The sequence below is a fragment of the Chiloscyllium plagiosum genome, unplaced genomic scaffold (genome assembly GCF_037043375.1).
Source record: "Chiloscyllium plagiosum isolate Xiang-an unplaced genomic scaffold, Cpla_swu_hap1 HiC_scaffold_15, whole genome shotgun sequence".
Taxonomy (NCBI): Eukaryota; Metazoa; Chordata; class Chondrichthyes; order Orectolobiformes; family Hemiscylliidae; genus Chiloscyllium; species Chiloscyllium plagiosum.
This window is the reverse complement of record NW_028270153.1, coordinates 20,031,749-20,050,586: the sequence shown is the minus strand read 5'-3', so window position 1 is coordinate 20,050,586 and position 18,838 is coordinate 20,031,749. Positions and strand designations below refer to the sequence as shown.

Sequence of the window (18,838 nt, the reverse complement as noted above, 5' to 3'; positions counted from 1 at the left end):
GACCATTGGTAATTTGTGCGTGGAGCTGGAACACATAGGCAGGGTCCAAAATGAATACTTTGTATCGTTGTTCCCTCGGGAAAGGGCTGATGTGTGTATAGAAATCAGGAAGGAGGACTGTGGCATACTTAAAGAAATTAGCAAAGACAGAGAGGAGGTTCTGAGTGACCTGGCAGTCTTAAAAGTAGATAAATCTCCAGGGCCCGATGAAATGCACCCCAGGTTGTTGAGTGGGACAAGGTAGCAAATAGCAGGGCAGCTGGAAATAACTTTGAACTCCTCTCTGGCCACAGGAGAGGTGCCAGAAGACTGGAGGACAGCCAATGTGGCACCATTATTCAAGAAAGAATCAAATATTAAACCAGAATACTACACACTAATCTCATGTTGGTGAAACTATTAGAAGTAATTCAGAGGGACAGAATTAATCTGCACTTCAATAGGAAGGATAAATCAAGAACAGTGAGCATGATTTGTTAAGGGCACGTTACGTTTGACCAACTTGACTGATTTGTCAAAGAGGTCATCAGATGTGTGGATGAAAGCAATGCGTTTGACATAATAATTTGGGCTTCAGCAAGGCTTTTGACAAGGTCTCACATGGAAGACTGATTATGAAGGTAACAGCCAATGGGATCCAAGGAAATTTGGCTACTTGGATTTATAATTGGCTGAATGGAAAGAAGACGGTGGTTGTTGAGAGGTGTTATTGTGTCCAGAAGCCTGTGTCCAGAAGCCTGTGTCCAGTGGAGTTCTGTAGGGATCAGTATTGGGGCCCTTAATGTTTGTGGTATGTAAATTCAATTTAGATTGGAATGTAAAAAAAAGAGTTGATTAGTAAATTTGCAGATGTTACAAAGATAGGTGGTGGGGTGGGGGTTGGGGCGGAGGATGTAAATCGCAAGGAAGATAGCCTTAGATTACAGAAGAATGTATACAGGCTGGTCAGATAGGCTGCTTATTAGCAAATGGAATTCAAACTAGATGAGTGGGAGACGATGCACTTGCGCAGGACAAACAAGACAATACATGATGAATAGTAGGAGCTTGGAAAGCAAAGATGATCAGAGGTACATTGGTGTGCATGTAACCTGGTCCCTTAAGATAGTAGGACAAGTAGATAAAGTGGTTAAGGCGACATAGGAGAAGTGTTAAAGAGCAGTGAAACTATGCTATGACTGTATAAAATGTTCATTAAACCACAGTTAAAGTACTGTGCATTTCTGGATTCCACATTATATGAGGGTGCGTTTGCAATGGGGAGGGTGCAGAAGAGATTTACTAGGATGTTGGCTGGAATGGAAAGTTTCAGATATGAAAAAAGAGATTAGACAGACTAAGGTTGCTTTCCTTCAAAGGAGAAAGGGGGGGGACATGATTGAGATGTATAAAATTATGACAGGCATTGACAGGTAGACAGGAAGAAAAGTTTTCTTATGATGGAGGAATCAAAGACCAGGGGCATAGATTTGAGGCAAGGCACAGGTGGTTTAGAATAGATGCAAGGAAAAGGTTTTTCATCCAGAGGCAGGTAGGAATCTAGAACTGACTGCTGTAAGAGTGAAAGAAGCAAAATCCATTGTAATATTGAAGAAGTTTTTAGATGTTCATTTGTGGTGCCAAGGCATGCAAGGCTTTGACAACATGCAGGAAAATGGGATTAGAATAATTAAGTGGATCTTTTTGACAGTGCAGATTCAATGGGCTGAGCCTTTTTCTGTGCGGTACACCTTTATGGCGCCATGACCCAAGTTTCTCATTCTCAAAAGGGAATGCTAAACTGTACTGTGTTTTGATCACCATTTCCTCAAGGGTACTTTCACTCTATCATGATTTAATAAAACTTGCCTCATTACTTATTACTAGATCCAAAATAGCCTGATCCCTGGTTAGATCCCATAACTTGGTTCTCAGAAACAGTCCTTAGTATACAATTAATTCTTCCTCACTGCTACCAATTATTTTCTCTCCTATAAGTGTAGCTATGGTTGTGGAGCAACTGGACTACTCCCACCAGTGTCTTGTTCTTATTATTTTTTTTACCTCAATCCACATGGATTTTACAATTTATGATCCAAAATCAGTTCTGCTGTCATAATTATTCAGTCTCATACTTAGAAAGCCATGCTATCACCCTTTCCAGCTTGCATGTCATTTTGAAAAGTCATATATATATAACTCCCAGATTTGATTTTTCATAACCATGTCTCAATAGTTGCTTTAAGATTATACCCGTTAACCTCTATTCATGCCATCAATTCATTTACTTTTTTCTCAATACTACATGCAGTAAAGAGACATTAATTTTATTTTCTTTTAGCAAATAGAATCAAAAGGGGAAAATGGTTGCTATTTTCTATATTTGACCACTTTGCCCTTTCCTGTCTTACTGTGGATATAATCCCTGCAACGCTGCCATATCATTTTGCTTTGCAAATCTACGTATCAACCCCCTCGAGCCCTTCACATGTGCTTCTCATATCAATCCTCATAACTGAAATCTCTTATTCCCGGAACCAATCTCAATCTTTTAACACCTTCCAATCCTTCACATCATCACTAAAGCATGGCATCCGGAATTGAACGTAAATACTTTAGTTGAGATCAAACTAGTACACTCAGTGGAACATTTAAATCGGTGATTGTTTTTTTTCTTCAAATTACAACCAAAAGGAGGGTACACAAGGAAGCAGGAAGTTTACCCTTTTCATTTTAAGCCCCTTTTCCAAATCCACTTGACCTGGAGACTGTAGTAAAGCTGCTCACATTTGACCTATTCCAATAAACAATATTCCCACCAAGATTAGAGTCTGCAGCTTCTTCACTCCTCCCCCAAAAAGAGACTATCAGCTTCTTTCCATTCAGATTCCAACAAAAGCTAACATTTCGTATAATCACTGTTTCATTTTAAAAGGGAGTTCTCCAGTATTAGGTTAGAAATTTAGTTGATTTCGATCAATAATATAAATTACAAGAAAATTTGCTAAATTACTTCATTCACTTGATCAAATTTGTTACAAGTTCTCATTAGCATGGACACCCAATAGAGTGATGGATTTTTTTTTAAAAGTATAATGGAAATTACCACACTTGTTCTTTTCCCAATAATATTTACAGAACCAACAGAAAACAGAAGTTCCACTTAGTTGAACTATCAAATACATACTTCTAATGAAATTTGCACGATAGGTTTCACAATTATATTAGTGATCATTTGAAAGATATCAACCTTGAAACTATTATCCTATCTGTAAAATGACAAAAAAAAGGTACTTGGATAAAAAAGCCACTTTCATTTTCCCTACATATTAGCTTGTACCAAAAATTCCACGATTGCAACCAACTTAAGAATTTGCATATCAAATTCAATATACTTATGACTTTAACAGCACTCACTTTGTTCTCCAAGAACCCAACCCACGTTATTTGCTTTCCCCTGACAAGAACGGGAAGATTGATTTACTGGAAATGCTTCAAACAGCCAATGACAAGGACACCATAATTCGAAATTTTAGAGGTTGTAACAATAAGTCAACAAAATCAAAATGAAAATAAAAATAAACAATCCAGTTGATCATATAACAAAAGATCCAAAACAGTGCAACAGCATATAAAACAGTAATTACTGCTCCTGGATTCGAGGAAGTCACCTCCAACACCTAAAATACCTCAAAAAAAAAGGTGCAGCTGTTACAGCCAGGAATTTTTCCCATCCTTCATCTTGGATTGCCTGATGAGGGCAGAGCGGCAGATGTGACCTTCGGCATTTAACAAAGTTCCCCATGGGAGACTGGTTAGCAAGCTTAGAGAGCTCGTGGAATACAGGGAGAACTTGCCATTTGGATACAGAACTGGCTTAAAAGGTAGAAGACAGAGGGTAGTGATGGAGGATTGTTTTTCAGACTGCAGGCCTATGACCAGTGGAGTGCCACAAGAATCGGTACTTAGTCCACTACTTTTCATCATTTATATAAATGATTTGGAAATTGGAGGTGTAGTGGACAGCGAAGAAGGTTACCTCCGATTACAACAGGATCTGTACCAGATGGGCCAATGAGCTGAGGAGTGGCAGATGGAGTTTAATTCAGATAAATGCGAGGTGCTGCATTTTGGAAAAGCTAATCTTAGCAGGACTTATACACTTAATGGTAAGGTCCTAGGGAGTGTTGCTGAACAAAGAGACCTTGGAGTGCAGGTTCATAGCTCCTTGAAAGTGGAGTCAAAACTAGATAGAATAGTGAAGGCGGCGTTTGGTATCGAACATAGAACATTACAGCGCAGTACAGGCCCTTCGGACCTCGATGTTGCACCGACCAGTCATACCAATCTGAAGCCCATTTAACCTACACTATTCCATGGATGTCCATATGCTTGTCCAACGACGACTTAAATGCACTTAAAGTTGGCGCATCTACTACCGTTGCAGGCAAAGCATTCCATACCCTTACTACTTTCGGAGTAAAGAAACTACCATTGATATCTGTCCTATATCTATCACCCCTCAATATAAAGCTATGCCTCCTCAGGCTCGCTGGCACCATACTTGGAAAAAGGCTCTCCCTGTCCACCCTATCTAACCCTCTGATTATCCACTATGTCTCTATTAAGTCACCTCTCAACCTTCTTCTCTCCAATGAAAACAGCCTCAAGTCCCTCAGCCTTTCGTCATAAGACCTTCCCTCCATACCAGGCAACATCCTCGTAAATCTCCTCTGCACCCTTTCCAAAGCTTCCACATCCTTCTTGTAACGTGGTGACCTGAACTGTACACAATACTCCAAATGCGGCCGCACCACAGTTTTGTACAGCTGTAGCATAACCTCAGTTCCGGAACTCGGTCCCTCTATTAGTAAAAGCTAAAACACTTAACAACCCTGTCAACCTGGGTGGTAACTTTCAAGGATCTATGTACCTGGACACCAAGATCTCTCTGCTCATCTACACTACCAAGAATCTTACCATTAGCCCAGTACTTTGCATTCCAGTTACTCCGATCAAAGTGAAGTGAATCACCTCACACTTGTCCGCATTAAACCCCATTGGCCACCTCTCGGCCCAGCTCTGCAGCTTATCTATGTCACTGTAACCTACGACATCCTTCATCACTATCCACAACTCCACCGACCTTAGTGTCGTCTGTAAATTTACTAACCCACCCTTCTACGCCCTCATCCAAATCGTTTATAAAAATGATGAACAGCAGTGGACCCAACACCGACCCTTTCCTTTACTGGTCAGATTACTGAGTACAGGAGTTGGAAGGTCATGTTGCGGCTGTACAGGACATTGGTTAGGCCACTGTTGGAATATTGTGTGCAGTTCTGGTCTCCTTCCTATCGGAAAGATGTTGTGAAACTTGCAAGGGTTCAGAAAAGATTTACAAGGATGTTGCCAGGGTTGGAGGATTTGAGCTATAGAGAGAGGCTGAACAGGCTGGGGCTGTTTTCCCTGGAGCGTCGGAGGCTGAGGGGTGACCTTATGGAGATTTATAAAGTCATGAGAGGCATGGATAGGATAAATAGATCTTTTCCCTGGGTTGGGGGAAGTCCAGAACTAGAGGGTATAGGTTTAGGCTAAGAGGGCAAAGATATAAAAGAGACCTAAGGGGCAACTTTTTCAAGCAGAGGGTAGTATGTGTATGAAATGAGCTGCCAGGGAAGTATGGAAGCTAGTACAATTGCAGCATTTAAATGGCATCTGGATTGGTATACAAACAGGAAGGGTTTGGAGGGATATGGACCGGGTGCTGGCGGGTGGGACTAGATTGGATTGGGATATCTTGTCAGCATGGACAAGTTGGACCGAAGGGTGTTTTTCCTTGCTGTACATCTCTATGCCTAGGACTCTATAACAAACAAATTTTATTTGGATTGTAACTTGATGCCCCCTCCCCAAAGAAATTCACCAACAATTCGCTGCATTCATGTGATGTCTAGAGACTGTTGTCACATCAGCAAACATAGTAGTCCACAGCCCACAGAAGGTGGAGAAGGCTCTTGACTGCCTCGAGCCCATTCCACCACTAAACAACATCATGACTGACCTGATTACTCTACATTCCCATCTCCACCTGACAATTTTTACCCACTTGCTTTTAAGAATCTATCTGCTTCTGCCTTAAAAACATTGAAGGTGAGACCTTTTTCACTAGAGCACAGGAGGTTGACAGGTGACCTCACAGAAGTGTATAAAATCAATCAGAGACAAAGATAGTGGCCTTTTCCCTACGATAGGGAATTTCAAGACTAGGGGCACATTTTTAAAGGTGAGTGGAGAGAAACTTTAAAAAGGGCATGAGGCAAATATTTTATAAAGAGGGTGATATGCGTGTGGAGTGAATTTCCTGAGGAACTGGTGGATGCAGGTACAATTGTAACGTTTCAAAGACATTTGGATGGATACATGAATAGGAAAGGTTTGGAGGGATATAGGCCAGGAGGAGGCAGAATGGACTAGTTTGGTTTGGGATTATGTTTAGCATGGACTGGTTGGAACAAAGGTTCTGTTTCCATGCTGTTTCGTTGTATTACTCTATGACTCTCTTCCTCAAATACTGGTGAAAGCAGAGTTTCAAAGTCGCCTGTGAAAGAAAACAAATCTTTTCTTTGCCTAAATGGGCAACTCTGTAGCTTTTAAGCAGTAACTCCCAGTTCTAGATTCTCCCAAAATGAGAAAGTTATCTTTTCACATTCACACTACTGATACCCCAAAGGATCTTCTATGTTGCTTCAATCAAATTGTTTGTTCCATTTCTAAAATTCGAACAGGTATAAACCCAGCCTGTCCACCCTTTACCATTCCAGTCGAACAGACCTTCTCTGACTAATATTGTATAAAAGGTCCAAAAGTGCCCTCACCAACACTGTAACTGATTCATAACTTTCCTGCTTTTGTATTCAAAACCCCTTTTAAATGAATAAAACATTCCATTAGCTTTTCTAATTAAAATTACTTGTTGTATTTGCATACTAACTTTTCACAATTCATGCAGAACACCCAAATCCCTCTGCCTCTCAGTGCTCTGAAATTACTTAATTAGATAATGTTTTCATTGCAGTCTTCCTGCCAAAAATATAGCTTCACATTTTCTCACAATGTACATCCAATTTGCCAGATCTTTGCTCAAATGTTTAACCCATCTGTACAGCTCTGCAGACTCCTTATGTCCATTTCACAACCTCCAATCCTACCTATCTTTGTGTCATCAGCAACTTTCATATCAACCAGACCTCTGTTCTCTTCATCCAAGTCATTACTATAAATTCAAAAAAAACATTAAGGCCCCCACACTGATTTCTGTAACTTACTGCCAACCAAAGAAATGACCCATTTATGCCTACTTTGGCTAGGTAACAAGAAACAATCTTCTATCCAAGATAATGTTAGCAGCTGTACCATGAGCTTTTATTTTCTGTAATAATCTTGGATGTGGCTCCTTATCAAATGCCTCTGGAAATTTAAAGTTCAGTACATCAACCTATTCCCCTGTATCCACAGCAATATTACTGTTTCACAAAACTATGTTCAGTCTGGCTGATTACCTTGAATTTTTCCAAGTCCCCTGCTGTAATGCCTTGAATAATAGTTAATATTTTCATGGTTATGCTGACGAGTGTGCAGTTGCCACTTCTTGCCTCCCTCCCTTTTCACAAAAGCATCCACCAATTTCGCACTGACAGAAACTTCCCTGAATCTAGGGAATTTTGGAAAGTTAAAACCTATTCATCAACCATGTGCCTCAGATGATTTAAGACCCAGAAACTTGGGCCTTGTCAGGCCATAGCTCCAATCATTTACTCAGTTTGGGGAGGCAATGGCTTAATGGTATGATCACTAGACTATTAATCTTAGAGACCTAGGTAATGTTCTAGAGTCCCAGGTTTAAATCGCACCCTGGCAGATGATGAAATTTGAAATCAATAAAAAAAGTGGAATTAAGTGTTCAACAATGACCATGAAACCACTGCCAACTGGCATGAAGTACAATCTGGTTCACTAACGTTCCAGAGGGAAGGAAATCTGTGGCCCTCACCTGATTTGGCCTACATGCGACTCCAGATCCACAGCTACATGGCTGACTCTTAACTGCCATCTGGACAATTAGGAAGGGACAATAAGGAAGGAATAATAAATGCTGGTTCAGACAGATAAAAATAACATTTAAAACAAACATGTCCCTGGTGTTGTAAATATTTTGAGAACTGATCTAAACGATCAGTTGATCTGTTTTGGTGGGGACAATAAAGGATAGACTTTGTCAATACACTGGTAAAACTTTCCTTAGGGGCTTTGGTGGCAGGGTGGTACAGCCCCTGCCTCTGAGCTAGGTTGCTTTGGTTCAGGTTCCACCTGCTCCACGAATATGCAATCACATTTCTGAATAGGTTGATTAGAAAATGTCTAAAGTTCTCCTGCTCTCCCTCAAATATCACATTGGGTTTTCATGTCAATCTTTAACTAGCAGATCAGACCTCAGTTTTTAAATGTTTTTTTTTAAATCCAAAAGAGATCTGTCTGACAATGCAAACGCACTACAGTACTCAAGTCCTGGAGTCGAATATTAACTGAAAGCTTTCTGAATAAAGCGGCGAGTACAAGTGAAGCAAATTGACACTTCAGCTTGTAGCCCAATTTAAAGCCTTTCAGATTCTGGATGTAGGTTTGCTCGCTGAGCTGGGAGGTTCATTTCCAGACATTTCGTCACTCTACTAGGTAACATCTTCAATGGGCCTCAGGCGAAGCAGTGTACATGATTCCTGCTTTCTATTTATATGTTTGGGTTTCTTTGGGTTGGTGATGTCATTTCCTGTGGTGATGTCATGTCCTGTTCTTTTTTCAGTGGGTGGTAGATGGGGTCTAACTTGAATACACAGTATAGGTGATTTTCCTCTGCTCGCATAGTTCCTATGCAGACAACAAGCAAAACTAATGTCATTTACAAAATACCGTGCAAAGACTGTAACAAACACTACATTGGACAAACAGGCAAAAAACTAGCCACTAGGATATATGAACACCAACTAATCACAAAACAACATGACCCTCTCTCACTAGTATCCTTACATACAGATAAAGAAGGACACCACTTCGACTGGAACAATACATCCATCCTAGGACAAGCCAAACAGAGAAACGCATGAGAATTCCTAGAAGAATGGCATTCCAGCCGGAACTCTATCAACAAACAGAGTTAGACTCCATCTTCCACCCCTGAGAAAAAGAACGGGAAATGACAACCCCAATCCAAAGAAACACAAACATTTAAGTAGAAAGCAGGAATTTTGTACACTGCTTCGCCCAGAGTCTCACTGAATATGTTACCTAGTAGGGTGATGAAATGTCTGGAAATGAACCTTCCAGCTCAGTAAGCAAACCTATATCCAGAACCTCAACCTGAGCTACAAATCTTCTCAAAACTCGCTATAGCCTTTCAGACTTGCTGCCAGTAAACATATTAAACATAACGTTCTTGTGGCACAGTTATAGTGCCCTGAGATCTGGGCCAGAAGGCCTGGGTTCAAGTCCGACCTGCTCCAGGGGTGTGTCATACCACGTCTAAACAAGTTCATGGTTACAAGTACCTTTAAATGATTAAGAGACATTTAAAGTTAAATTTTGATCAAACAAAGAGTATAGCCTGCTGAAATTCTCTTGCCTGTTTTAAGTTCTAGACATACAAAATGAATTGCCACAAAACGTACTTGGATTGCTGTGCCTCCTTTTTTAAAAAAAGAAAGTGGGCATGTAAATAATGAGGTAATGTTCAGACTCTCATTTCAAAAATCCATCCTCAAGCTGTCAATTCCATTCCTCTTCCTTGCCAATGAGGTTGAACTGGATGTTTGTTATTGTGCCATACATGGTAGTGAGCTTTAGACCCATATCCTATCCACAGCCATGATCAACTAGTTCTATCTCAGATTTAATAAAATAAGTACAGACCCAATTATTCCAACATTTTCCAAACTGGCCTCCTATCTACCACCTCCTGCAAACCTCATCCAAACCGCACACGAAGTTCATTCATCCATCTCTTGGCTAGGTGACATAAATTGGCTCTTGATCATCAAATCATCATCCTGGTTTTCAAACCCCTCTCTGGCCTCTTTCAACCCACAGAGATTTCTGTAATCCGCCGATTCAAGCTATTTGCATGTTCCTGATTTGCCAACTGCTTTTATTATTGGCTGTGATTGCACTTGCGTAGATCCCAAGCTCTGAATTCCTTCCCTAGATGTCAAATCCAAGAAAATATTCTAACAAAAGGAAAAACGTAGTTATTCTGCTGAGAAAGTCAGTTAGTATCTCACTATCATGCACAGAAAATATTTAGCTGGACAAAAATCACAATGTCATTACTCCATAGTTACAACAATTTTCATACAATTAGTCTTAATCTTTCTAAGATGTCTCAGGTGTTGTTGTGCAATGACTATACTGTATTTGTCACCATGGATGACAAACAAGAGCAGGACCCTCCTCAAATCCTAATACTCAAAATAAAAAAGTGGCAAGTATGATCATTTGCCACTTCCTTCAGGCTTGTAAGAGGTCTATAAAATTGTATTTTGGTGCCATCTCTTTTTAAGCTTTTATCTTTAAAAGGTTCAGCGTGACCTGCTCTGAAGCTGATCAGATGGTGAACCTAGTAGTGTGATTGTTAAAGATCAAAAGGGAGGCTTAAATAGTTTTACTGAGAAGATGCAAGGTATTTATACTTTGCAATAATAGCAGTCGACTGGAGTCTATAATGACTAGAGTCTGAGGCCTGGACTTTTGCAAAATTGAGGCTCTCTGGACCCTCCAAAATAGTGACAGGAACCAAGAAAGTGTTGATTTCAAAATAGAAATCATGTTCACTGGAGCAAAGACGATATTTTAGACCACAGATGATACAAATACATACTGAAGTTATTAATGCCCTTGAATGGTACACAATGCTTGTTGAACTGTCGATTATTTAAATGAGTAACCCTTAAAAACTGGTTGGTGGGGGGGGGGGTGGAGAAAAACCACCTGCTCATGTTGTGGAGCGTTAACAAAGTATTCTGGGAGTTTCAATGGCTGTTTCCTTACATAACCCTAAATGCCATAACTATAGTATTAGTAATGCTTGAATATTTTCTACAACTAACTTTTTGGGGGGTGGCAAGGGGAGTAAGGACAATTGCATTGAAACTTCTAAGAGGTTACTAAAGATTTAGCTCTCTTTGATCTGAGTCATGAATACAAGTCTATTTGGCTTGATAACAGATGAAGTATGAGGCTTTTAAATTTGCTTTGTGACTTTTTAAGAAGTCATGATGAGCTCCGGAAATATTCAGAAATTCATTTTACTGTATCTCATGTAGCTGCTAACGTCTGCATTTGGGGTTACTGAGCAAGTTGGCATCAATGGTGTAAAGCTGGAAATGTGTTGCTGGAAAAGCGCAGCAGGTCAGACAGCATCCAGGGAACAGGAGAATCGACGTTTCGGGCTAAGCCCTTCTTCAGGAAGGGCTTATGCCCGAAACGTCGATTCTCCTGTTCCCTGGATGCTGTCTGACCTGCTGCGCTTTTCCAGCAACACATTTCCAGCTCTGATCTCCAGCATCTGCAGACCTCACTTTCTCATCAATGGTGTAAAGGCAAATGCTGGGGTTTGGGGATCATAAGGTTAACCAGAGGATCTATTGGAATGGTAACTGGACAGGCATGAATTGGGAGAGTGGAGGGCCTAATGATGAAGAAACAACTGGAGCAAAAATCACAGAGAACGAAGCAAGTTCCTTTTAAGAAAGCAGCTCATCTCCGCAGCCCAACGGCTGCCTTCAATCTGCGTCTGGTAGGGATGGGACTGACTCCATCTTGTCCACACCCTTAGAATAAAGATTCCATGATTCGTGGAAAGTCCCCCTCCCATCCTAACCACACCCCAAACAAGACCAGTGTGACATGCTTGAAAATTTGCCCAACTTGGAAGCAAAAATACAAGCAGAATCTCCCAAACTCCCAGATCTGTGCTGCGGATATCAGGGTCTAAATGGTTGCACTGTCGACTGTCCATTTTTTTCTAGACTAATAGCTAACTAGCATTTCTTTCTGGATACAAGGTTAGTGTGCTTCATGGTACTACGTGAAAGAAGGCAGGGGAAGAAACAGGTTCCAGGTTTCCCTACCAAGTCAGTAAATATCATTTACAGACAGCACCTCGATGTGGTCAGTAAATAGAAGAGGTTGCTTTGCAAGCTACTACAGCACAATGTGGGAAGGAGCAAGACTCTACACAAATAGACATATCCTGCAACCATCTTGCAGATTCTGTAAGATGTGTTCTGTTATGGCCAAGGGCAGGAAGAAACATGACATGACTGTTGGTGGAGGACAGAAGAAATTCCCTGAAAACTGAGGCAAGTGCCTGGTGTCAGCTACACAAAGTTATTATTTAGCAAAGCAGAAACACATGGGAAATGAGCAACAAATATTGGCTGCCAGCTGGAAGGTGTAATCCTGTGGGTTGTGCATTAGGTGCGAAGTATAAAAGGGGAACAACCCACTCTGTAGTTGCCCACAAAAGAATGTTTAGTAATTTGTTACAATAAAAGTTTCAGAATCATCATTTGGCAAGGTACTGGCAACTCTTACTAAACTCATCTTTCACCATGAGTCAGAACTCATAGCAGCAAAAAGAATGTTGCAGGGAGATGGAAAATGAAAAAAGACAATGACTCAAATGAACTGTAATACTAATCTTAAAAAGGTACTTATGCAGCAGGCTACATGAATAATACACTTGTTTACTTTTTTGATCTGTTCTTCTATTGATTGTTCTCCCCAATGATAAGACTTAATGAATTATACTTGAATGAATTGAATATATCAAAACAAGAACAAACATAACAAAATCGCCCTACTTGCTCTGTTACTCTCTAGTTGTCTAGTGTCCTTAACTTATGTTATAACTCACTTGGTATGATAAATACCATAAATCGGTGGATTGACCAAATAAATTGCCCGTAGTGTTCAGGGATGTTCAGTTAGCTGCATTCGCCAAGGTAAATATCAGATAATAGGGTCGGGGAATGGGTCTGGATGGGTTACTCTTCAGAGGGTTGGTGTGGACTTGTTGGCCCGAAGGGCCTAGTTCCACACTGTAGGGATTCTATGATTCTATATCCCCTATATCAGTCATCTGAAGAATCATGTGTAATTTTATTCTGCAAAATGATGTAATGGGATACTGAAACATTTATAACTCACACATTAAACAAACATTCAGTACACAATAGAGAGCCAGGAGGGACTTGCAAATTAGTTTGTAGGATTGAAAATAGTATAAATTGAGCCTGGCTGAAGAAACAAACTTACAGTTTATATTTAGGGTGAATGCAGAGGTCACATTCAGAATATGGACCTCAAGATTTAACCGGCAGCATTCCCTCATCTCAGTACAACATATGCAAATGCACAACATTCCCCACAGTGAATATTTAGCACAATACATGGATTATGTAAATCAGCTGAACTTCAAACCACTGGTCTAAACCCGATCTATGTCTTTCTTTTTGACAACACTGCATATACAAATTTTAAAAATTGAAATAGCAAACTTACCATCCACAGACCTACTTTCGTTGGCAATGAAACTAAGCAGTCTACATTCATATTCAAGATGATCGTGAAGGTAGCAAATAGAGAATAACAGCATCATGCAACTAGATCAATCAATTACAAAGATACTTTGTAGCAGAAGAGTACTAGCCATTTACCACCTTACAACAGTACCATTAATACTTCATGCAAACGGAAAAAAGTGAATTCAAAGATTCTTTAGAAACTTCTCGACAAAAATAATGGCTTTGTATCGTTCATCTAGCCAAGACAAATCATATCAAATCCCCAATTAATAAGCAAATTGTCATTTAGTTTTGGAAATATGTGAATATAAATGTTGATTAATGATTAGGAAGGAATTTTGCCTAGAAAATGTCAGGTTTTATTAAAAAAAGCACAGAAATCCTGATTGCTGTGACATAGTTCAGTTTCCCATGCATGTGCCATTATCAACCATTTACTTGTCCTAAACACACTGTTTACATATGTAAAGTCCAAAAATGGAACCTGGCACTATCCGTCCGCTCCTATCTGTGCCTAAAATGGTGGCACTCTTCATAATCACTCTGGCAATTGTCAAGCCTGCAATCCTTTACAACAAAGCCACTTAGGATACAATTAAGTCTATTAATCAACAGAAAATAACTGCATCACTCTGCACTGCAAGGCAGCCAGTGTGCTGAATGAAACCAACACTTCAAGAACTATTTAACACAAATGAAAAACAATACCATTAGAACATCACTTTGGGATTCTAACTGGCATTTAATACCTATGATCTATTGTAGAAAACACTTTTGGCTGTAAATTCAACATGTCAAATTAATCTTGTTTAAATGTAGCCCAAATTCTTGCAGCACAAGTATAACTCCCATGCTGTGGGCTTGAAATATTTAAAGAAAAAGCAGCTGTATTGTTGATGCAGCAATGGCAGACTTGCTCAGACCGGTTTGAACCAGCTTTTTACCTTGGGCATGACATTTGTTTCTCCAAGCCACTGAATTGCATCAGTATTTTAATCACTTTAAAACATTTTTTTTGTGTTTTTGCTCTAGTTATTGTAACAATAAAATAATGGAGAATATAGCTGACAACGTATCATAGAAGGAGGGTCCTGGGCATAATAAGTCAATGCACTGGGCTCTCTGTTCTTGTCTCACAGCTTGAACAGCAGATCCCATCAGCACCAAATACAACATTGCTAACAAAACTGCATAAATTGCTTCGTTTTAGCCATGTAGTGTATGTTACACAAACGACAGAGAGTATCATACCTTCTTTTAAACACTAAAAATACATAAAGTTCATCAGCTTGGCTGAATTTACCTTGTTTTGGTAGAACAAAGATGGAGGAAATTTCCAGAAGGCCTTTCTGAGTCCGGCTACAGCAATTGTCAATCTTTAACCTATTCTGTGCTGCTATTGGTTAAACACAACATAGTAAGAGATGATTGGTTAGCAGCAAAAAGCTGTACAGCTGCTGCTACCTTGTTTCAGGGAGCATCTTTCTGCATTGCAGCCAAGATTATAAGAACAGGAAAGCATGCATACATGCAGATTGACAAATACATAGACAGAAAGGGAGGGTGGGGGGTTGGGCGTAGGAATTTAAAGGCTGCTGAAAAAAATAAGCTATTTTCAGTCACAACAGCGCTTTGAGACGACATTTGAAATTATTATCTCACTCCACTTTGTTGTGCCATATAGGCCCTAATGCAGCCTTTTTTTATACTTTGTTCTAAATATTGATGAAAAATAAAATGAGGTTCAGTTAGGTCATGACAATGAATATTATTTTCTCAGCTTGTGGTGTGAAGGTTGACATCACTATTTAAAAAGACTATATTCGTTCTGAAGTAAATTGAATGGAGCAAAAAAAAAAGAAAAATAAGTCATATGAAAATAAAGTCATTTGTTACATTTCACCCTATTTTGGCAAGATATTTAACCAAGAGCTTCAGGCCATGTAATTGAGAGACACCATTCAAAGTACTTTAAATTTGAACACACTAAATTAAAATAATTTAAACTGACCATGCCAGTGAGAAAGCTATTTTTGTAAGCTTCTTTCAATAAATAAAAGCTTATAGGTAAAAACTGATGAATAGTCAAAGGAAACCAACTGCAAATAAAATCTTTGGTGCAGCCTACTAACTTTTCTTTGATCGGTCAACAGAGCACATTTCCACAAGATCTTACCAAATTCCTTTCAAAGTACCTCAAAGATAGAAAAAAGTGGTGGCTACCCATCTATGAGCCAAAATTCACTAATCGCATGGTTTTAGGTGCCCAATTTCTATTTTTGACATTGTCTTTCACCTCCCCTTTCCCACTGCTGCAGACCGCTTGATCAGCCACCACTTGAATTTGGTTCTTATTTGCTACAGAGCTGTTTAGCACATACTCCTTACAGTTGTCTGGCTCCTGGCCCAGTCACACCAACATCAAAAGGGCCTCAAAGTGTAGAAATCGTCATTTTTTCCTGTCCTCCCTTCCTTCTACAATCTGTCTTTAAAAAACACAAAGGAGCTATTGCACTGTTAACCTGGTTATTGCCCTGTAACATAGCTTGACCCCAGGGTTACATTATTTGCAAAGAAAGAACCCCGTACGTCAGTGAAACAGGTTTGTCAGCTGGCATACTGGCCACCAAATTACAACATAAATCAAGCATCAGTGTATCATTATTGTAGCCCTGGAGATTTCTATTGTTACCAAGGTACTAACAACAAATTCTCCAGATGATGCACACTGTTGGAGCAAATGTAATGCTATGTAACAAACTAAGCACTCAATGTGTAACAGGAGTTCCTGCAATTGAAAAACTCCATATTGAGAGATAGAAAAACAAATGCACTGAAGCATTCCATAACAGTTTGTGGGGGATGGGAGAAAAATATGGAGCATCAAAAAGCGAAGCAACTAAAGTAAAACAAGAAGGCACAGTCTAAATTATACATTTTTCAAGATGCTTTTGTAGTTGCAACAGTGATAGCAACACAACATGGTCCTTAAACAATAATCTCAGATTTAGAAATAGTGGTTTAAAATTTGAATGCGAGGGACTACAGATTGAGGGAGTGGAAAGAAATATCCATCCAAATTACAGCAACAAAAAGGTGTGCACAGATTGGAGAAGCTATGCCAATAAATTAGAAAGAGCTTGAAGCAAGAAACTGAAGGTGGATTTGAAGAGTTTAAAAATGCATTTGCTGTTGCATAGGAAGCCAACAAAGTATGACATGAAGAAAGGTGATTGGTGCAGGAGGGGAATTGGCACAGTCCAGATCATTGGGTGTCTTTAAGACAAGAGATAGATAGGAACTCGATTAGCAAGAGGTTCAAAGGTTATGGGGAGAAGGCAGGAGAATCAGGTTGAGAGACACATCAGCCATGATCAAATGGCAGAGAGACTTGATGGGCCAAATGGCTAAATCCTGCTTCTATATCTTATGATTTTAAGACAGCTCAGCAATATTAAGTGTACAACGGATAATATTCTGGAGACGAATGGCATGCATGTGGACAAGAGGCCTATTGTGAAATTGCAAGTTCAGCGTAACAAAAAGGATCGAGTATGTAATGTTGGAAAAGCACAGCAGGTCAGGCAGCATCCGAGCAGCAGGAGAATCGACGTTTTGGGCATAAGCCTTTCATCAGGGAGGCCTGATGCCTGAAATGCCAATTCTCCTGCTCCTCAGATGCTACCTGACCCGCTGTGCTTTTCCAGCACCACACTCTTGACCGATCTCCTGCATCTGCAGTCCTCACTTTCTCCTTGTAACAAACAGGAAGTCAAGCTTGTGGAGACAGCCAGACAGTCAAAGGTAGAGATCAAATGTCTCACAGAAGGGCCACCAAATTACATCATACCCATGGCTTTGAGTTGCTAGATTGGATAAAATTGCATTCAAAAGGTTCAAAACAGCAATAACAGTAACTTGTATTTACGAGAGTAAAATTTAGACATTTTTCACAGAAACATTTGCAAACAAACAAAAACATTTGGTCAAAAAAGGTAGTTTTCCAGAATTCCAAAACCCAGCACTCAGCCAGCTGAGGGTGTGACGACCAACAGAAGTGTAATTAAAAATCAGAGATACACAAAAGGCCAGAATTAAAGCATCAGAGATCTCAAAAGACTGCAAGGCAGGAGAAAGTCACTAGAAAGAAAGACAAGGCAATGGAGGGATTTGAAAACAAGTGAGAATTTTAAATTCAAAGCATTCCCAGGCATAACAAAAACTAGGACGAGTTGACTAGGACGAGGACGAATTCAGCCCCATGAGTCTGATCCACCATTCTGTATGATCATGGCTGATGTCATCTCAGCCCCAAGTCCACTTTCCTGTCCATTCTCCACAACCCTTTAATCTATTACTAATTAAGCATCTGCTTATCTCCTGCACAAACATAATCAAATGTCGCAGCATTCCTTCGCCCTCTGAGGTAGCAAATTCCACAGATTTGCATCCTTTGAGAGAAGCCAAGGCACTCTGGGCCAAGTGCTGGAAAATGGGATTTGAATTGTCAGGTTGTTCTTTTTGACTGGAGTGAATATGATGTGCTGAAAGATCTTTATCTGTGATGCAAATTTCTATGACTCCATGAAAAATAAGTTCTCCTCATTCTTCTTTTAAACCTGTTAACCCTTACCCTAAAGTTAAAGACTTCTCATTCTAGATTGTCCCACAACAGGAAACATCCTATGTAAGTCGACTTTGTCAACTGCCTTTAACATATTCTGTACCTCAACTAGATCTCCTCTCATTCTTTCAAACTCGAAGATTGCACGCCTGAGCTGCTCAATCTCTCCTCATAAGTCAAACCCCTCATCTCTGGAATCTTCTGACCAAAACGGATAACCTGACACTTATCCACTCCAAGCATTATCTGTCAGATTTTGGCCTATTCACTTCACTTATCTAGATGAATCTGTAAATTTTTTATTTCATTATTACAATTCATTTTCCTACTTATTTTCATTTCATATAGAAACTTGGCTACACTACTCTCTATCCCTGCACCCAAGTCACTAATATAGATTGTAAATCATTCAGCTCCTGAAAATCAAATCCTGTAGCACCCTACTTGTTATATCTTGCCAAACAGAAAAAGATCCATTTATCCCAACTGTCTGCTTTCTGATGGTTAGTTAATCCTCTATACAAGGGAGTCAATGTGGCTGAATGAAATCTGATGCAAGTTACAGGCAACGTTTTGCAGGAGTTCAAGTTTACCAAGG

At 39.8% G+C, this 18,838-nt stretch overlaps 1 protein-coding gene across 10 annotated transcripts in view; it reads right to left on the bottom strand.

The window, feature by feature from the left end:
- zmynd8 (zinc finger, MYND-type containing 8) overlaps positions 1 to 18,838 on the bottom strand; it is a 170,999-nt gene that overhangs the window by 92,990 nt on the left and 59,171 nt on the right. For 4 of the 10 annotated variants that reach the window (XM_087994790.1, XM_087994795.1, XM_043710702.2 and 1 more), the window contains exon 1: positions 8,033 to 8,092. The exons of 2 other annotated variants lie outside the window; for them this stretch is intronic. The gene's annotated coding sequence lies outside the window, so the exon portion shown is untranslated. Of the gene's footprint in view, positions 1 to 8,032; positions 8,093 to 14,919; positions 15,013 to 18,838 lie in introns of those variants that run through there. 4 more of the 10 variants (XM_087994791.1, XM_087994792.1, XM_043710699.2 and 1 more) reach the window with 4 other exon arrangements.